Source organism: Zonotrichia leucophrys, chromosome 3, assembly GCF_028769735.1.
Source record: "Zonotrichia leucophrys gambelii isolate GWCS_2022_RI chromosome 3, RI_Zleu_2.0, whole genome shotgun sequence".
NCBI lineage: Eukaryota > Metazoa > Chordata > Aves > Passeriformes > Passerellidae > Zonotrichia > Zonotrichia leucophrys.
In genome coordinates, this window is record NC_088172.1 from 112,229,551 (window position 1) to 112,249,516 (window position 19,966).

Here is a 19,966-nt window from a genome sequence, read left to right on the forward strand (position 1 = left end):
GCTGCCTTGGAATGAGCTCAGTTTAGCACCAGCAAATTCTTCCATGAGCCTTTCCTCAGATCATCCAGAGCTTTTGTCATGGCCCTGCTCAGGAACTCAATGTCTGTGACCTCCAGGTGCTCGATGCCCTTCAGGTCACTTCTGGGCAAGTTGATCACCTCTGTGATCAACTTGCAAAATTCATCCAGCCAGAGAGAGACTTTGCCTTCTCTGTCTTTTCTTATTTTGACAATTTGGGTTGATAATGAAACAGCTGACAGGATGTTTTGATAGAGAAGATTTAGGGAGGAATCTAAAAACACCCTGAGCCTCTTACTGCCATCTAAACAGTGCTTTTTAACTTGTTCCTTAATGTACCACTCACAAAACTGTTTTGGAGACCTAAGGTACTGCTTGAAATACTCAAAATTTTCCTGTTCTGCCAGGTATCTCAGGATGCAAACTTCCAGATTGGCTCTGCTGCCCCTGAAATCTGGGAATTTGCCCTGCATGTCCTCAGCGATGTCTTTAGCTGTCCTCTCATAGACTGCCTGGTGAAGAGCTGGTTCAATCTTGTCACAAAGGAAAACAGCAAAACAGTTGACTGAAGTGGCTCCTTGGCAGGAAGTCCGGAAAGATTGGAAGAAATAGTCTCTCTTGCTGCTCAGGTACACAACTGGGTCATTTGCCTTTTGGAATGCTTCGTGCATGGCTTTAAAACTTTCTGCTGCCATTCTGCACAGATAGAGAGACAAATCCATGCTGTACTCTCTGTTAAAAGTACAGGTTGCATTGCTGGGGACAGAGTTCACACCTTTCTGTACTTCATTGAATATTTCATGAATAAAATTTCGACTGTAATCACGTTTCTCCTCTTCCTTCTTAGAAATGTTTGCTCTCACACGTGCTATGATGTTGTCTGTGATGTGCTTAAAGTTGATCACATCAGCATTGGAAAGGCTCCTGGGATCTGGGATAAAGCCTAAATACTTTTTCTTCATGATGTGTTTCTCTGGATCAAAAGAAAACACTCTGCCTCTGGGAAATGACCTGATCCGTGCATGAAAACCTGGCTCTTTAAACTGCTCTACAAGGATGTCTTCAATTTCTGCATCAATATCCACCTGTTCCAGAGGACGAGCAGCACGGGACACTTCAGCAATCCACTGGTTCCAGACAAGAGTAAAGTTGTCCTTCAGTTCTCTCTCACTGAGGCTCTTCCCCTTCAGACTCACAGCCAGCTCCCAACTCCTTCTCAGGAGCTCATCTTTATATTCCAACTTCCTGGCATCCAGTTTCCTGTGCTCCTTCTGTAGCTCAATGAGATTCTCACATTTCTTTTTTGTTTCACGAAGAAGAGTCTCTTTTAGTTCTTTCAGCTTCAGCTCTGTGCTTGATTTCCACTGGACCAGTGTCTCACGGTCTTTGTCTTCCCTGAAATACTTTTCCACTTCTTTCTCAATGGCATCACTTGTCTCTTGCACCAGCCCTTCAAGGTATTCTCTGGTGACATTCTGCAAGTCCCCATTCCGAATTTTGTTGTCCAGTCTCATTTGTACATCTAAGATGTGACTCCTCAGCCTCCAGGTCCACCGACTATAGGCACTTTCCAGTCTCCTGTACACAGCAATCTCCAGGGAATTCTTGAAGCTGAACACAAAGTTTTCATTCAGCAAAGCATTCCAGAGGTCACCAATACGATCTTTCAGGCTTGAGAGCCTCAAAATGCTGCGCTGTGACTGCTTCTTGGCAGCCTGGAGGATTTTGCTCTTGAGTTGCTGGACATTCTGGCTGTAGGTGGGGTTGGGTGGTGCCATTGGGGGGTTTCCTTCCCACAGGTGAGCAAAGTAGTGAATGTGGGTGTTCACATCAAAACCAATGACATCGCTGAAGGAGGACGTGTCAAAGAATTCCTGCTGAGCAGCTACCACAGTCATTTCATCCAGCTTTTCCTGCAAACACCTTTGTTCTTCCATGTTCTGCTCCTGTGAAGTTGCTTGTTCTACATTTTGGTGGACAAAGAAGCAGCTTGGGGAAAGATTGACTTGCTTCATCCTCAGGAAAGCCTGCACAGCAATCTGGAGAACATCTTGCATCTCTGATGGATTTTCTCCAAAGATATTGATCACAGTCAAGTTGCCAACACCAATGACAAAGGTGGCCAGCTCGTTGTCATGGTTCAGGGACTGTTTATTGACCATCTCGATAGCACGAAGTCCTTCTGTGTCAACCACCAGCACAAAATCAAAGCCCAAGTCTTGCTGCAGCTCCTCGCCCACTGGGATGAGCTGCATGAAGGCCCCGCGGGTGCATCTCCCTGCGCTGACGTTGAACTGCAGACCAAACATGGCATTCAGCAGGGTGGACTTGCCTGTGCTCTGGATGCCGAGCACGGAGAGCACAAACACTCGTTTGTCCCCCAGCCTCTTAATTAAGCTGTCAAAGATTGCTCCCACCCAGCGCAAGGGCAGGTAAGAAGCGTCCCCATCCATGAGCTCCACTGGGTACCCTGAAACCATCAGCTCTGCTGCAATTTCTGGCAGTTTGACAATACTCTCATTTGTGGAGTTCAATAATTGCAGAGCTTCATAAATCTGCCCTACCTCCCTCAGAAGGTGCTCCAGGCCAATGGATGAATCGTTGATTTCATCAGAGAGGGCATCCAAGCGACTCAACAACTCAGCACTGACATGGGTTTTTTCCTGGTGTTTCTTTCCTTTCAGGTTTTCAGACCATAACTTGTGATAGTCTCCCCTCAGATCTTCAAGGCGACCACAAGACAGCCCATCCATAAAGACTTTCATCCAGTGCAGGAAGTATTTCTTGTTATCTGCTGGCTGGACCTGGAGAACGCCAAGGAATGATTTCATCAGTGCGTTGAGAGGGAAAGCTTGCTCAAGTTGCTTTTCTCTTATTCCTGCCTTCTCGTTTTCAATTTGGCTGCGATGCAGCTCGATGCTCTTGTTCCTCTTCTCCTGCAAGCGACTGAGTTCTTTGTCCTTTTGGCACCACTGGTGCCACAGCTTTCCTTGAAGTGGCAGCAGCCGGGATTTGATCTCAGACAGCTTCTCTTTCTTCAGAAGCTCCACCAGCTCCTTTGCCTTTGCTTTGGCTGTCACACACGCAGCTCGATCTGCATCCACTATGAATCCATGCTGGCGAGCTTTGTCCACGCAATCCTCCAGGCTAAAACATGGCTTAGAACCTTCCAGGAGATTCCCAATTGTCTTGGTCAGTTGGTCCATCAGTTCTGCTTCGTTTCTGTTCTTGATCCCTATTGTTATGTTTTTGCTGGCTTGTCCAGCTGCAACGTTCTCTTTTTCCGTGAGAAGACAAACCAAAGGCCTTTGTGACTGCCACAGGTCCTGCAGAAGCTTTTTCCCCTTCTTGTCCATGTGCTCCCAGTCAGACACAAGAGCCACGTTGACAGCAGATATCTCCTGCAGGAACTGCAGTTGTGCTCCGTGATCCCTGGCGTCTCCATGCAGGTTACAGAAAGCCACGCAGCGCTCAAAGGTGTCATTGGCACTTCCACGAGGACAGTACCAGGCGATCTCCACCAGCCCTTCCATCAGCAAACGCTCTCTGGTGCTGCCTCTGCAGTGGCGGTGGAAGAAAGTGTCGTGCTTGCGTTTGCTGAGCAGAGCGTTGAGAAGCTGAGACTTGGAGGAGGAGGCTGAGCTGCCAATGCGGATGAAGGACACAATGGGTGTCTGTGCCTGAAAGATGAGTTTGTTGTTGAAACTCTTTGTTTGGGCATGATTTCCTGACTTGTCCACCTCTTTCCAGCTCCTTTGAATTTGGCTGAGGGTGTAGAGCGGGAACTCAATGCATGAAGTGCTTGGGTTGGGCACCAGCAGAGGCAGCGCCAGTTGGCAGAACGCCAGCTTGGTTGCCAGGGTCTGTCTCAGGAAGTCATCAGCACAATGGAAAATGGCCATCTGCAGGTCCATGGGGTGCACATGGCTGTCCCTGCTTGCACGTTCACGGGATGCTTCCTCCAAATCATCATGAAAGATTTCGAAGGAGTCTGATTGTTGTAGTTCTTGCTCTCTGCTTTGTGTCACAGGTGCAAGGCCTGGATTGCTCCTTTCCCAGCAAGTCAGGTACCTCACCTGGTAATCCACAGTTAAAAGCTTTTGCAAGAAGTATAGTGGCAGTTCCTTGTCCTGGCTGGGCTGGCTGTCCTGCAGAGATGTCTTGGAGATGGTGAGGAAATCTCCCATCCCCATTTTCCTTGGATAGTGGCCTTCCAGTCCAAGGCACTTGAGCAACTGGAAGAACTCCTGGTTTGCAATGGCTTCATTTGCTTTGGACTCGCTGCTGTCTGACTCCGTTTGGGACTGACTGGGGGCCTCAGGTGTTGGAAAAATGTCTTTCAGGTCTCTGTGTATGTTCTGCATCCTCTGTTCATCCCATTTGTCATCCAAAAACCCATTGATCAAGGAGTCCAAGTCCTGTTCCAGCCTCTCCCAATCTCCACTTCCACTGTGCTTCTTGAGGAGATTCTTTATCCGTGTGGACCACAAGCCTTTCATGTGATCTTCCATGAAAACCAAACGCTCCCTCTTCTGCTCAAGGGACAGCTCTTGACTTTCAGGTGTCACAGTCAGACCCGTCAGCAGGAGGAAGGCCTCAGCTCTGTCGGCATCTTGCTCCTTCAGGTTCATATACTGCACATGTGCAGCTTCCATTTCCTCGGCCATGTACTGAATTTCTGGATGTCCAAGGAGGTGCTGAAAAGTGCTGCTTTCCACCTGGTACCCTGTGCTGGTCACATACAAGAGCACCAACAGTTCCATGTCCTTCTGAGCCTGTTCCTGGAGAGACTGGAGTAAGGAATAAATGGCCAGGCTGCTGGTCTGGGTGGCTTCTATCTTTGCTTCATGAACAGCAGAAGCAGAGCTTCCTGGTGCGTAGGTGACAGCATGGATGTGCTCTTTCATTTGCTGCAGTGTTTTGATGAGCTCTTGAAGCTCAGAGACTTTGGGAGATCTGGGAAGCGGGTGGTCAGTGTGAAAGACCCATTGCATAATTAAGGAAGCATCAGGGAAGTCCTTGACAGAGTAGATATGAGGATTCAGGAGACTTTTCAACATTACCTTGATAGTGGTGGTGTTTTCTGGACGTGACTTCTGGCAACTCCGCACAGTGTTCACCAGGAAGTCCTGCAGGGCTTTGTCTGACAGGCACACGTTGATCCACACACTGGGGTTCCTGGTTTTTGCATTCAGATCATCTTTTAGCTCCATCAGCCTTCGCAGATTCCTTTCATCCACTTTCGTCACCTCCCAGGCCTTCACAGTTGCCATGAAATCTTTGGCCTCTTGCACTGCACTGCCCAGTTCCTCTCCAAAAGTGATGACGATGCCCTGATTTGTCAGAGCTTTGTACGCAGCCCTGAGGGCTCTGCTCATCTGATCTACGGTTTTAAAATCCTTGCCGTGATTGTACAGGATGATGTCCCACACTGGGATCAGCTCAAAGCCACGGTCGATAACACACCACGTTGTGTTATCACACACAAGCCCTGTTTTCCACTGAGGAAGGGAACCTGTGTCTGCTGGGCCCCCTGTGTTGACCATGGAGACCTGAATCCCTGTATGGGAACGCTCTCTGGCTTTCCCCAGGACAGAAGCCTTTGAGCTGGACTTAGAAATTTCCAGGGCCCCTCCAGCATTTGCCAGGAAGTCACCATAGCTCTTCCTGACAAGGCTGTTCAGTACTTCAGAAGTTTGTCGCTTCACCTCTTCTTGCTGCTTTGCTCGGAATCCTTCTGTAGACGCCTTCCACCAGAATATCCCCCCAAAGTGAAGGGGACCGTGATTTACATGGGACCCAAACCTGCTGAAGAACATCTCACATCTATTCAGTAGGGGGGCCTTGTCTTCTTGAGGGAGGCTCAAAAGCTGCTGCTCCATGTCTTGCAGCTCTTGCAGAGCCGCATCTGAGAGGCGAAGCTGATGCCTTTGGAAGTAGCAGGAGGCCAGAGGGATGTACTGGTACTTGGTGATGCAAAAGTAGCTCTGCTCAGAGTGAGACTCGTGGGTGTCCTCTGACTGCGAGGAGCTGCTGTGATCTACACTCCCTCCCAGATTAATCCCCCAGAATGAGGATTTGGCAGAAACGCTCAGGCTGAACCCCAGCAGCTCCATGGACTTGGTGAAAGTGGATTCTGCGGCAGAGGAGGAGAACTCCTTTGTCTCAAGCAGCGATCCTTGCTCTGGACCGGCAAGCTGGAATCCCTCAGGAACCCTGAGGAGCTGTTCTCGCTTTGCCAGCATATCTTCATGTCTGCTCGTTCTGTAGATGCCCTGCAGGGCCAGTCCCCCTGATGCCCGCCTCAGCACCTCCGTGTCAGGGATGTTCCTCTTCCTGCCTGCTGACAGCTCCTGCTGCTCCTGCTGCTTATTGATGCTCTCCTGCACATCCACCAAGGGGTTCTTTGGCTGTGGCCAGCTCTTGGGAATTTCCAAGGCTCGCCACAGAGTCTCTGCTTTCTCCCTCAGAGCATCCTGGCTGTGGCTGTTGAGCATTTCTGTCAGATCATTTAGGACATGTTTGGCCTCTTCTTGTATCTTGTTTGTCGTCTCCAGGTACTCCTTCTGCACCTCTTTAGTGGTCATTTTGTCATCTGTTATGTTCAGGAGTTTCTGGAGTGCCTTTTTCTCCCAGGGATACCGTACCTCACACTCCAGCTTGAGGTAGTCTTCATATTCCAGATGTTGCAGGGCTTCTCTGCACTCAATTCCCAGGATCTGTGTCACTTTGGGCAGCCAGTATCCAGCATCCAGTCCTTCCTTCTGAAATACGTCTGCCAGGAGCTGTGCCTGTACGTCCACCTCTTGTGTGTCCTCCTGTGAAGCCATGGCTGTGGAGGAAGAACAGAGATTTTCCCTAAGGTGTTGTCAGAGGCCTCAGGCTCCTGGCACAGGCTGTGCAGCAGCTGCAGCCCTGGGGATTGCTCCCACACGGCTGCTGGAGCTTGGGATGGCACAAGAGCCAGGGTCTTCTTCCCAGCACCCTGGATGTGCCTGTTGCTTTCCTGTTTGCAGAATTGTTGGGGGTTGGGTTTTTTCCCTTTCCTTTTCTTTCCTACTTACTTGTGGAATTTTTTCCCATTGAGTTCATAAGAAGCACTGATGGCTGGGTGCTTGAGATAGTGGGAAGGAGCAACTGCTCTGGTTTTTTGGGAGTTTTTCTTGGGGAAGGTGGGCATGGGACTGGACAGGACAGAGCTACTGCGAGAATAGAGGCAGGAAAAAAAAGATGAGATGAATACTCTTGGTATTCGGAGGAGGATGGTTGAGCTGGTGCTTGGGGAAAGCAATTTTGCTACCACTGCTATAACCCCACCGGGAGTGGCCATCCTTCTGCTGCTAGGCCCCTGCACCCCTGCCCCACCTAGACATCTCAACCCCCTCCCTGGGATTTTCTGCTCATTTCCACAATGCCAGCCTGCTACTTCCCAGAGTCCTGTTGGGGCACCGGGATTGTCTGCCCCAGGGTTTGTGAAGTGAAGCCTCTCCTCCATCCCTCCCTGTCTCAGCCGAGCCACCATCTCCATGTGCTCCCCGAGCTTGCACCGGAGCGCCCCCTGCAGCCCCGTGGGGTTCCCTGCACCTGCCCTGCTCACCGGGAGCACCAGCGCCCCTGCTGGCTATGCCCAGAACTACACTTTTGGGGAAAGTGCTGCTGTGATGTGCTGGAATCCATAAAGTTAGAGGGTTTTAAGGAAATGGTTAAAAAAGTATAGGCCTCAGACTGAAGTTTTGTTAGCATTGCAAATACAGCAGAAAAGTTCCCCAAGCAGTAGAGCATACGTGACAAATAACAATAGGCCTCTGTAGAATTGGCTTATGGATGGCAACAAGGTTATTTAATGTATATCTTTAGAAGGTTAGCATGAAGAGAGTTCTGTTCTTTGTCTCTTATGAACCAGTCTTTGTTTTAATTACCATTACGTGTGTTTTATAAGATTGGATAGAATACTTGTCAATATGTCTTGTTCTATGTATGATTGGCTGAAATCTAGGCTGAGATGGTTTTATGCTATGCTGTAATGCTCCACCTCCTTGGCATTCCCTGTGGATCAGCGAGCTGTTAACATCCTGTCTCCATTGTCTAACAATGTCCTGAGACCAATGTGCTGAAAATAAAAAAAGCTCTTCACTGGTCTGCTTTGTCCAGTGTTGTCCATATCTGGACGTAGTTGCCGCGGCCCATGGTTTCCTTGGTAATGCATGGGTTCCTGACACAATTGGACATATATTTTCCCATACATACACGCCCTGCATGATGGACTGGGTTTCTGCTCTACTATTATTAATGGCCCAGTTGTTGTTCTTTTGTTTGCCTTATTATACATACGAGTAAAGAACTGTTATTGCTATTCCCTTATCTTTGCCTGGGAGACTCTTAATTTCAAATTTATAATAATTACAAGGAGGGGCTTTACATTCTCCATTCCAAGGGAGGCTACTGCCTTCTCTAGCAGACACCTGTCTTTCAAAATGAGACAAAGATCAACCCTGGAGCTGAGGGTGTGTCCCAGAGACATCACAGACACAGAGAGACAGAAACACAGACAGAGACACAGTCACACACACACACACACACACACACACACAGACACACTGAGACACACCAGACATACACAGACTCACTCATCCACACAGGCTGCCCTGGACAAGGTGCTGCCTTTGCCATCACCCACATCCTACCAGCAGAACTCCTCCATCCAAAAGTGCAGGGAGCCGGGGGCATTCCTGGCTCTCTGGAGCACTGGCACAGCCCCTCTGCCCATCCAGCAGCCCTGCCTGCATCCTGCACCCTCTGCCCAGCCCACGGCTGCCCTGCTCGCTGCCTGGCCCAGCCTGCTGCTCCCAGCACCCGCAGGCAGCGCTCACACACTGCCCCCATGGCACCCCACACTCCCCAGACACACTCCCCCCATGACCCCCAGGGTCTCTGAGCTGTGCTCCTGCTCCAGCTGCCAGTGCAGCCCCTCTCTCGCCCCTCTCTGGCCTCTTCCCAGGAGCTGCTTCCTGGCACACTCAGGGACCCACCCAGTGCAGGGGGAAATCCACCTTGTCCCTGCCCCCAGCTGTGCCTGGGACATCCTGGTGGCCCTTCAGGAGAGACTGGAAATAGTGGGACCCATCTCAGAGAGGTGCCCTCTGTGATCTGCTGCTCATTAGCACAGAGTCTCATCAGGCAGGTGCCCATTGGTGGCAGTCTTGGCCACAGTGTTATAAGCAATAAATATAATTATTTGCTTTCACATTTATGTAAAACCTTTTGTTTTGCTAGTTACTATTGATCACAAAAATCCTGATATAGTACAATTCTTCATTACTGCTTTTGATACAGCATAATCTGTCAGTTTATATAAGCATGGCATAGATTTTAGAAATAGTGGTATAATGAATACTATTTTAGACCATAGCATAATAGAAACTGTGAAATGTTGAAGTGATTTTTCATGTAACAAACTCAGAAAATGGTGTAAAATAATTATGTGATTTCCTATATTTGGGGACTATCTTATCTAAAAGGCAAGATAAATGGAAACAGAAACTAGAGCACTGTGAAAAATAAGAATATATTGTCTCTCATTATCAGGAAGTGAAAATACAACAGAATGGAACCACAAGAAGAAATAAAATATATTACTTTAATCTACAAGATGAAGACAAGTCAAGGGTTAAAACTCCTAAAAGAACATCTAAACTCAAAGGAATGACTGAATATGTATAAACTCTTAGGAATATGCATTTACCCCCTGTAGTGTAACAGTACATAGAGAACATGGTTTAAGTTAATGGTACGCTTTTGGCAAATAGCCAGGCACCCCAGTGCTGGATTTTGTCCCTTTTATCCCTGAATAAACTTTTATAAAAATTTTAAATATTGAGCAATATTACAATTTGGAGGTTTCACTGAGATCACACTTCATTTTCATAACTCCAGGAGATCCTGAGGGGTGCCTTGCTGAGTTCATGAATCTCAGCTTAACCAAGTTTCTCCTGATGTTATCGGTGATAGCAGGTCTGACATTTGGTAGATAAAAGGGATAAAAAGAAAAGGGGAAGAAAAAGTTCTCCAAGAAACTGTGGCAACTGTCAGCCTTTAAACTATGCCCGAAGACGTAGACCTAGGTAAGTATAGTGTGGGCAGGCTGCGAATGCCAGGAGAGTGAATGGTGTGTGTGTGATGTGGACTGGACCATCCAGATCTGTGAAGAAAGTGTGAGGTCCTTCTAGCCATGGTTCTGTATCCCCGCAAGGGGATTGGCCAGCAAAGGGACAAAGTGAAAGGGGGTGACCAAGGGAATCCCAGAAAAATTGCTGGGAATGACTATAACTCAATTCCACGTGAAGGAGCAACAGCTCCTGTCAGTACTGCACCAGGCCCAGACCTGACGTACATCGGAGCTTCAGCCTGTCACTGCAAGTCCGTGCTTCAGTATGTGGCCAGGTGAGTCAGCTAAATTATTTTCCCTTTTAACCCAATAACTGATCACTTGAAGCCTGCAATGCGGACTTTTCTGTCCAATTACAAAATACCACCTAAACCCATGAAGAAGGAAGAAGAAGGCAAAGAAGAACAACCTGTCTCCGCTCTAAAAGCTCCATCTTGATATTTATTACCATATTCTAAAACCTCAAACTCTAACCTTTCCACTCTGATATTGCACACTTCTAACCAACTACACACCCATAATCCCAGTGCTATCAATCAATTTTGGAAGCCTTCTCCACAGCCTCAGGTCAAATGCAGTGCTCGCTTGTGGGTCTGTGCCTTTCAGCATAGAGAGTTTAAAATTCTCAGCATCAAGGGTTCCAACAGGAGTGATTAAGAATATTTGTGTGAGAAACAGTTGTTAGAACAGCAAGCCACAAAAAGCGGGGCACAAAGAAGTTCATATCCTTATCCAGAGAGACTCAAAGTGAGAGTTTAATGGAAGTTATTCCACTTAAAAAGACATTTTACAAGAGGGGCTCTGCAGAAATTTAAAGCATTTTGATGGATAGGACCTATAAAAAATACTAATTAAACAACAGAGATACCTCAGTGTTGTGTGAATGAGTGAATAGAAAATTAAGAGAGTATATGTGTATGTTTTATGTCTTGTGTAACTGATAAATGTAAAGATTTTGTGTTGTAAATTTCTGTTTAAGTTGTGAACTCAGCTGCAAACTCCTGAATATAATGTGAGTGTAAAATCTATCACAGGAAATAGTATTAAACATTCACACAACAGACTGCCTGATGCTGAGAATGTGAAAAAGTAAATTAAGAATCAGAAATCAGGCATTGAAATGTCTTAATTTCTGTAAAACTTTAAAAAGTAAACAATCCAATGGTAAGAACTGCTTCATGAGAGACAGTGACCGAGTCATGACAAGCAAAGATAATTAAAATAGTGAGTAAAAAGCCAGCAGTTGGTCCCCAGAGATTAGGGAATGAGACACAAGGCAAGCCATGAGAAGACTCCAGAGGCAAAGCAAAACATGGAAAATTGTCGACCAGTAGTTACTGGGGGGATTGAGGAAGATACCCCATGGGCTCAGAGTGCCCGTGAGACATTTTCTGAGCAGCAGAGGAAGGGGAAGGCCCCAGCTGAGGAGAAATTTAAAAAATATAAAGCAATATATCTTTCAAATATAGACCATAATACAAAAACTAGACAAGCCCTATCTAAGATAGCTTTCATCATTCATATTAAGCCAGGCTGGCAAAATAAGAAACTAAATGATCCATTAGAAGAAGTGCAGAAAGTATATATACAGAAAGATGAGAAGAGAGTAAGGACAGTAACTAAGATAATGGCAGCTGCTGTTCCAGGGGAAACAGCTCTGCCAGTGGGGCAGCAGGGCCCTGTCCCACCACTGCCCCCACCACGCACCTGCTGCTGGGGGGAAGCTCAGGGCCCCGGAGAGGGGGGAGAAGCCGTGCTGGGCTTGGATTCCAGCAGGCACTGAACTCCCCCAGCAGCTCCTGTGCTCCCACCAGCAGGATGGGGACAGGAGGGGGACAGCAGAAACAGGAAAAGCTGCTGGCTCGAGACAAGGGCAGTTCAGCAGCAGAGGAAAGCTGGGTGTGCTGGCAGAGCACAGGAGGGATTTCAGACACCAATTGTTTTCTTTGGGCACATGTCCAGCTGCTCCCTGGGCAGCAGAGCCTCAGTGCAGGATGGCTGTTCAGGAAGGGAACTGCTGGCTCAGGGTCACTGCTGGAGCTTGTCCACTTGAGCCACTTGTCCCACCCCTGTCCTCTCCCACATTCTCTCCCACTGGAGCACTGCCAGTGCTGGTTCAGTCTCAGGAGCCAGAGGCTGCCCTGGACAACATTAACTCCAGCCCAGCCACACCCTGAAACTGCCCCCAGGCACCCTTGGCTGTCCCTGCACGGCTTCCCAGTGCTGCAGGAATAGGGAAAAAGCCCCATGCGACTGTGTCAGTGCCCGCAGAGAGACACTGAGCACATTCAGGGCATAACTGGGGACTGAGTTCCTCCTTGGAAGCAAAGGAGGGAAGTGGCAAGGCTGGCAGCAGGACCTGCCATGGGAATGCCTGCACCCCGTTTCACAGGGACAGCTCCCTGAGAATGTCTGCCCCAGGGAAAGGGGCTCTGGGAACACTGCTGCCTTTGTGGGGCAGTCCCAGGGACCAGAGCGCTCGGGGTGGTGATGCTCAGACTGTAAGAGAGGAGAATCCCACCCTCCCTGCATGGGCAGGAAAAGGAATGATCCCCCCGGCTCCTGCCCTCAGGGGAGCGCCGCCATCCGGCCCCGCCGCGGGGCTGGGGGTGCCCGGGCCGGGCAGGGTCGGCCCCGCCTGCGGGGAGCGTTTCCCGGCCGGGCACGGGCTGGCGGCAGGGAAGGGGCTCCGCTCGCCATCTGTGCCCGGCCAGCCCCGCTGCCGTCTCCCGGGACAGCCTTTGCGCCTCTGCAGCCTTCCCTGTGCCCCTCCATCACCGCATCCCTCCTCCTTCCCCCGCCGCTCCGCTCCCACCGCTCTGAGCCCGGGGCCCTCCCAGCTCAGCCCCGCAGCGCACACGGCTCCCCCGAGCTGCCCAAAGCGGTGCCAGCAAAGGCGGCTTCCTGCAGCCCATGCTCGGAGCGCACAGCGCCCACCCGCTGCCCTCAGCCCCCTCTGCTCCTGCCCTGCCATCTCCCCAGCCCTGGCAAAGCACAGGGAACAGGAGGCAGGAGAGCAACAAGATCCCGCTCCCGGCTGCTCCGGCTCCGAGCCCCACAGTTCATCCCCATCCCCATCCCCATCCCCATCCCCATCCCCATCCCTATGCCCTACCTTCTTCCTCCAGGCCCTGCAGCTCCCGGGCTGGGAGAAGCTCATCGAAGCCCCTTTTTATCCAGCTCTGGCTCTCCAGGGGGTGCGGCTTTACCTGTTCCAGAGGTGATGGGGTAATTCCAGGAAATCAGACATTTTATTGCAGCCAGGTGACAATTTTGAAATCAGATAATTGAATTAGTGTAGAAATTACACACGAGCTGTAATTCAGTTGGCTCTATCACAGTCAAAACTTGTCAGTTGCAGACCTCTGACCATGAACTCCAGCGCTGATTGCTGATAATAATATTGTAAACTGTGATAGTTGGATAGGCATACATGTAAAAGAAGGAGTAGAGGGACTTTGGACAAGGGTCTGGAGGGACAGGACAAGGTGGAATGGCTTTCCACTGCCACAGGGCAAGGATAGATGAGATATTGAAAAGGAATTCTTCACTGGGAGAGTTGTGAAGGGCTGGGATGGAAATGCAAAAGAAGCAGTGGCTGCCCCATTCCAAGACAGGGACACCTTCCACTGTCGCTGCTTACTCCAGGCACTGTCCAACCTGGCCTTCCCTGGACACCCTTCCAGCAGAGGAAGCAAAGCAGGAACAGGGGCTGGCTGCAGTTTTCTTGGCAGGGGACTGTTGCCTTCTGATACAAGGCAGGCGACCTGGTTTCAGGAGACAGCACGGCGACCCCCTTCCCCAGGGTCGCTCAGGCCTAAGAAACACGCTAACACCAACATGGTGGACGGTCAAAGGCCTTTATTCTCTCTTCTCGTGGGGTTTTATAGTCTAAGGGGCTTCTACGTCAGGCGAGGGTCTGTCTTTACCATGTATGGTTAGTAGGGAATGGAAAGTTACTGGGCAAGTGGAAAGTTACTGGCATCTGGTTCAGGGGGCTACATTCCTATGTTAATTTTCTTATCTAAGGGGGCAGGGGCCCTGTCTTCCCGTAACATCACGAGATCTTCCGAACGCCAGGCCCTATCTGCTACATCTCCCCCCCATTTTTCACAAATGAATGAGGTAGTCATATACTGAAATGAGGTGTAAGGTTGTAGTTTGATAAGGAAAAGGGGGTTTGGTACATCTGAGTAAGTTTTCGCCAGTCAAGGTTAGGACTTGTGGCTGGCAGTGTTCCCTGGTTGGATTCGCCGGCCGATGAACAGGATGTTGGCCCGTTCCAGGCGGGCCTGAACGAATGAAACCAGCTTGTTCAGCAGGCAAGGTCCGAAGGTAACCGCTAGAAGCAGCAATGCCAGTGGACCTATTAGGGTAGAAATCAGAGTGGTTAGCCATGGTGATTGATTGAACCAGGACTCGAACCAGCCCTGTTGAGCTTCCCTGTCCTTCTGCCTCTGAGCCAGTCTGTTTCTGAGTTCTGCCATGGAGTCTCTCACGACTCCTGTGTGGTCTGCATAGAAGCAGCACTCCTCTCTCAAGGCGGCACACAGGCCCCCTTGCTGCATGAACAGGAGGTCCAGACCTCGCCTGTTCTGCAAGACCACTTCCGAGAGAGAGGAGAGTGACTTCTCCAGGAAGGAGATGGATTTCTCGATCCTTTGCAGGTCCTCATCGATGGTCATTTGCAGCTGGGACAGTCCTTGGTGCTGTGTCGCTAGGGCTGAGACACCCGTTGCCGTTCCTGCCGCTCCTAAACCGAGCAACATCGCAATAGTTACACCTGTTATTATTTCTCTTTTGTGGAGCCGGCTGGGTTCCTCAAAAAGGTGGTACACTTCTTCATCTGAGTGGTACAGGACCCTAGGAACAATCAGAACTTGGACACAAAAGTCGTTAGAGTCATCAAATTTGGCAAGAGACACACAGGGACTCACTCCAGATCGCTGGCAAACCCACATCCCAGGTGCGGATGGGACTACCCACTTATTGGTTTTCCTGTTAGGCTTGACAACTTTGGTGCAGACGTTGCTTCTCTGCCTAGCTAGTGTTGCATTGCCAAAGCATCTGTCCTGGCCTGTGACTTGGCTCAGGGTGATTCTTTTCTGAGGGGTTTCTCATCTGCACTGGTGAGGGGCATCGGCTGTGGAGTAACTGAAGGGAGTGTTTAAAGCAATTCCTTCATAAAAGGGAGGTTTGACATCGTAGCAAAGCCAGCAGGATTCAGTTAGGTTAGGGTTGGATTCATTCAGGGATATAAAGGTAGCTTCTAACATACGAAGGATTGGGTCTGAGTCCGGCCTGGCTGCGTGGTCTGTCTGAAAGACTTCCGCATGGCCGGTTGGGACTTTGCTAACTCTAGTGGGTAGGGTTTTATGGTAGGTTGCTTTTTTTTCTTTCAGCACGCTTTTAATCACTTTGTTTGGTCCGACCGCTCGGGGCGCCGACGGTTGGAGCCTGATAATTCGCACATTTACTCTCTCTTTTGACCCTTGAAGGACAACTGTCCACGTTCGGCCTATGGCCCAACTGGGGTGATGTGGCTGCAAGACTGTCATGTTATAGCTAGTGCATTTCCGAACTTTTGGGATTTTATGGTGATTGCAATAAAAGTTTCCCTGGAGGAAGATGGGTGTTTTGCAGCCGCTGGGTGCCTAGGCGAACTGTAAGAATTTGTCGGGCTCTTGTGGATCCCACCCAGGCCCCGACGGTCTGGCATCTGTAACAATGGTTTCGCAGCCCCAGTGCCCACAATATCCCCCTTGGCGTGGTGGAGCAGTTGCTGATAGGCGCCTTGGCTGGGGGCAGTTTACTGCCAGGTGGCCTGCCTGGCCACACTTAAGGCATGCCATCACACTGGTTATTGCAGTGTGAACTGCTGCTTGGATGGGAGCCAGATGCTCTTCCTTTGCAACGTGCCTAGTCATGGTTGCTGTATTAGACTCAGGTGGTAGTGATCTTAAAATGTCCTTGGTGGCTGAGTTACACTGCTGGCGCAGGCAGTCTGCCAGCACAGGACCCTTGGCCTCCGACGGCAACAAGGAGGAGTCCAATGCTGCCTGAAGTCTGTCCACAAACTGAGTGAAGCTCTCGCTCTCACTCTGTTTGATAGTTGACCATGGGGACGGACTGGCTACTACTTTAGCAGCTGCACGGATAGCTTCTCGGGCAGCACGGGTGGTTGTCATAACTTCATGAGCCCGCAAGCCCTCAGCCTGCGCCTGGGGGGTGATCATAGTGGGGTCTCTGCCCATGAGCCTCTGTATGCTGGAGCCATGCAGTGGATGGTTAGGTCCTGTTACTTGGGCCAGCTCCTTTGTGCATTGATCTTCCCACTCCTGTTTAAAAACTATCATCCCCGCGCCATCAAAAATCATTCTACACGTCTGTTTAATATCAAAAGGCAACATATCATCCCCTCCGAAAACGGCATCAATGAGTGTGGTAGCCATGGCAGAATTAATTCCCTTGTCTGCAATCGCTTTGATTATTGCCTGGATTTCCTTTGGGTTTACAGGGGAGTAAGTCCTCTGTTGGTTATCGCCTGTTCCCCTCACGCGGACTGGGAGCACCAGGTTAGCAGACGGGCTCCACTCCGCGCAAAACATCTTTATCTTCCGCCAATCCGTAAGCGGAGTCCGGTCTTTCTCTAATGACCCCTTCACCCACGCGGGAGCCCTGCGACTAGAAACCTTGTATGCCGCTGATCTCCCTCTGTTAAAGCTAGAATCCAAATCCGAACTCCCTGACTCCCTTTCGTCCCAGACCGAGTCAGAGTCAGAGGCGGAAGCAGAGTGAGTCAGCACTTCCGGGCTGCTCTGCCTTTTTCCCGGGCTCCGACCCCGCCCCCTCCTGCGGGGGTCGGGCCGTTCCCTCCCCCTGGGGTCCCCCCGCCTCCTGCTGGGGGAGGTTCTTGCCCTATAAGGACTTAATTTGAATAGAGCGCTTTGATTGGTCTTACGCCGTACCGCGGGGGCCGCCCCTTCTCCCCGCTCTCCCGCACATGCGTTCTGGAGCGAGCTGACTGCATTTCCGCCCCCCGTCTCCTTACTTCCGCCCTCATGATGTGCTTTGGCGCCATTTTCAAGCCCATACGGCAGCAGGGAGTCCCCGCTGCTCCCGGCGGGGTTGGCCGCGTTCCGCGCCTCCTCCGCCAACCCCCGCCAGAACGCCCGTGCGTGTCCTCCCACCCCCGATGGCGAGTCCACTCTCTGGGGGGTTTCTGCCGGCCGCGCCTCCCCCGCGAGACCGCCCAGGTCAAGAATCTCCGCAGTCTGTGTCGCCGCACCTACCCCGGGCTGTGGGGGGGCTAGCAAGCAGGTTTGTGCGGCTTTCCAGGCTTCCTGCTCTTGTCGAGCTTTCTGTAAAGCCTGGAGAACTTTGCCCCAGGATTTTAGGGCTTTCCCTGAGCCGGAACACATAGTGTCTTCGGCCAGGACCTTAGTACAATCGTCCCACACCCCCAGATGGAGGATATCCGTGGGGCTTTCTATAGCCCCAAGCTTAATGAGTCTCGGCAATGCGAGAGATAAATCCTTAATTTTACATTCTATCCCAAAATGTGCATGCATATCTGATACGACCTTTGCAATGGATTCCATGTTCCTTGCTGGTCCAGGGGCGTCCCCCTCGCTGCAGTCGGACCCACCGCCACAGCCGCTGCTTCCCGTCCAGGTGAATTCCCGCTCCCCCGGGCGCTGATCGGCTTCCCGGGTGTCGGCACCAGATGTTGCCTTCTGATAGAAGGCAGGCGACCTGGTTTCAGGAGACAGCACGGCGACCCCCTTCCCCAGGGTCGCTCAGGCCTAAGAAACACGCTAACACCAACATGGTGGACGGTCAAAGGCCTTTATTCTCCCTTCTCGTGGGGTTTTATAGTCTAAGGGGCTTCTACGTCAGGCGAGGGTCTGTCTTTACCATGTATGGTTAGTAGGGAATGGAAAGTTACCTGGGCAAGTGGAAAGTTACTGGCATCTGGTTCAGGGGGCTACATTCCTATGTTAATTTTCTTATCTAAGGGGGCAGGGGCTCTGTCTTCCCGTAACATCATGAGATCTTCCGAACGCCAGGCCCTATCTGCTACTGGGGACACCCCACACCTGACAGCAACAGAGCCTTGGGGTCTGGCAGAGGACATTCAACATCCATCCAGAGCAGGGGGCCTGGATTGCTTTTCCCTTGGCATGTGGACACACAAATCCTGCTCCATGGCCTCAAAACAAGCACTGGAGTTTGGATATGGATCCCTCCAGCCTGCCAGGACCAGCCATCACCTGTCCCAGCCTGACAAGCCTCAAGTGCTGGAGCAGACACAGCTGGCATTTGTCCGGCCTCAGGGGAAGCCTCAGCAGCTGCCAGGCAGGGCTGGGACACATCACCTACAGAGCATGGATTTGGTCCCTCAGTTCCCAGCTTAGCTGAGCCTGTCTCCAGAGGGATATTTCCTCCAGCCAAAGAATTCCCTGCTGCAGGAGTGTTACAGGCACAGAATCCCAGGATCTCTGAGGTTGGATAATCCTAGACCTTCGAGTCCAGTCCATGACTGATCCCCACCTTGTCCCTTGCCCAGAGCACTCAGTGCCACATCCAGGCATTCCTTGGACACCTCCAGGGATGGGCACTCCAAACCTCCCTGGGCAGCCCCTGCCAAGGCCTGAGCACCCTTTCCATGCAGAAATTCCTCCTGATGTCCACCCTGAGCCTGCCCTGGCCCAGCCTGAGGCCATTTCCCCTTGTCCTGTCCCTGTTCCCTGGGAGCAGAGCCCGACCCCCCTGGCTGTCCCCTCCTGTCAGGGACTTGTGCAGAGCCACAAGGTCCCCCCTGAGCCTCCTTTTCTCCAGGCTGAGCCCCTTCCCAGCTCCCTCAGCCTCTCCTGGGGCTCCATTCCCTTCCCAGCTCCCTCAGCCTCTCCTGGGGCTCCATTCCCTTCCCAGCTCCGTTCCCTTCCCTGGACACGCTCCAGCCCCTCCAGGTCTCTCCTGGCAGGAGGGGCCCAGAGCTGCCCCCAGCACTGGAGGTGCCCCAGCAGTGCCAGCACAGGGGACGGGCACTGCCCTGGCCCTGCTGCCACCCCAGAGCTGGCACAGCCCAGGGGCCATTGGACTCTGTCACACCCAGGCTCAAGTCCAGCTGCTGGCACCAGCACACCCAGGAAATCTCATCCAGCACCATTAAACCATGACCCCCTCTCTGCCAGCGATGCACCGTGTGCTGCACGGCTTCCTCAGGCTCAGGAGCTCCTCAGTGTCCCTTCAGGAGCAGCCACAGAACCGTTCCCTCTCTGCCCCTGCCAGCCTGGCACAGCAGGAGCACACTCCTGCCTCACCCCAGCCAGCAGGAACGTGCACACTGCAAACTGCAACCATCTGCACTCCTGACTCCATGGCAGCAGTGACCCAGCCAGGGCTGGAGAAGGCTGGGGATCATCCTGCATGAAGCTCCTCTGCTCCTGCTCTGTCAGCTCCAGGGACACCAGCTCCTCTCCAAGGACAGGCTCCTCTTCCTTTGGGGACACGCTGCCTACTCAACACCCCCTCAAATCCACTGTCTCTTCTCCAAATCCATGGTGTGTGGCCAGAGAGCTTCTGCCAGGCACAGCTCAGACACTGAGGCACAGCCAGGGACTGGCACAGGGTGTGCCCAGCGAAGTTGTGGCTGGTCCTGGATCCCTGGAAGTGTTCCAGACCAGGTTGGACATGACTTGGAACAACCTGGAATAGTGGAATGTGTCCCTGCCTGCATCAGTGCAGGGATTTAGATGGTGGATGCTGCTGGCTGTTTCC

General features: G+C 51.3%; 1 pseudogene; it reads right to left on the reverse strand.

The window, feature by feature from the left end:
• Positions 1–15: 15 nt before the first annotated feature.
• On the reverse strand, positions 16–6,848 carry LOC135445111 (interferon-induced very large GTPase 1-like; annotated as a pseudogene).
• Between the last annotated feature and the right edge of the window lie 13,118 nt (positions 6,849–19,966).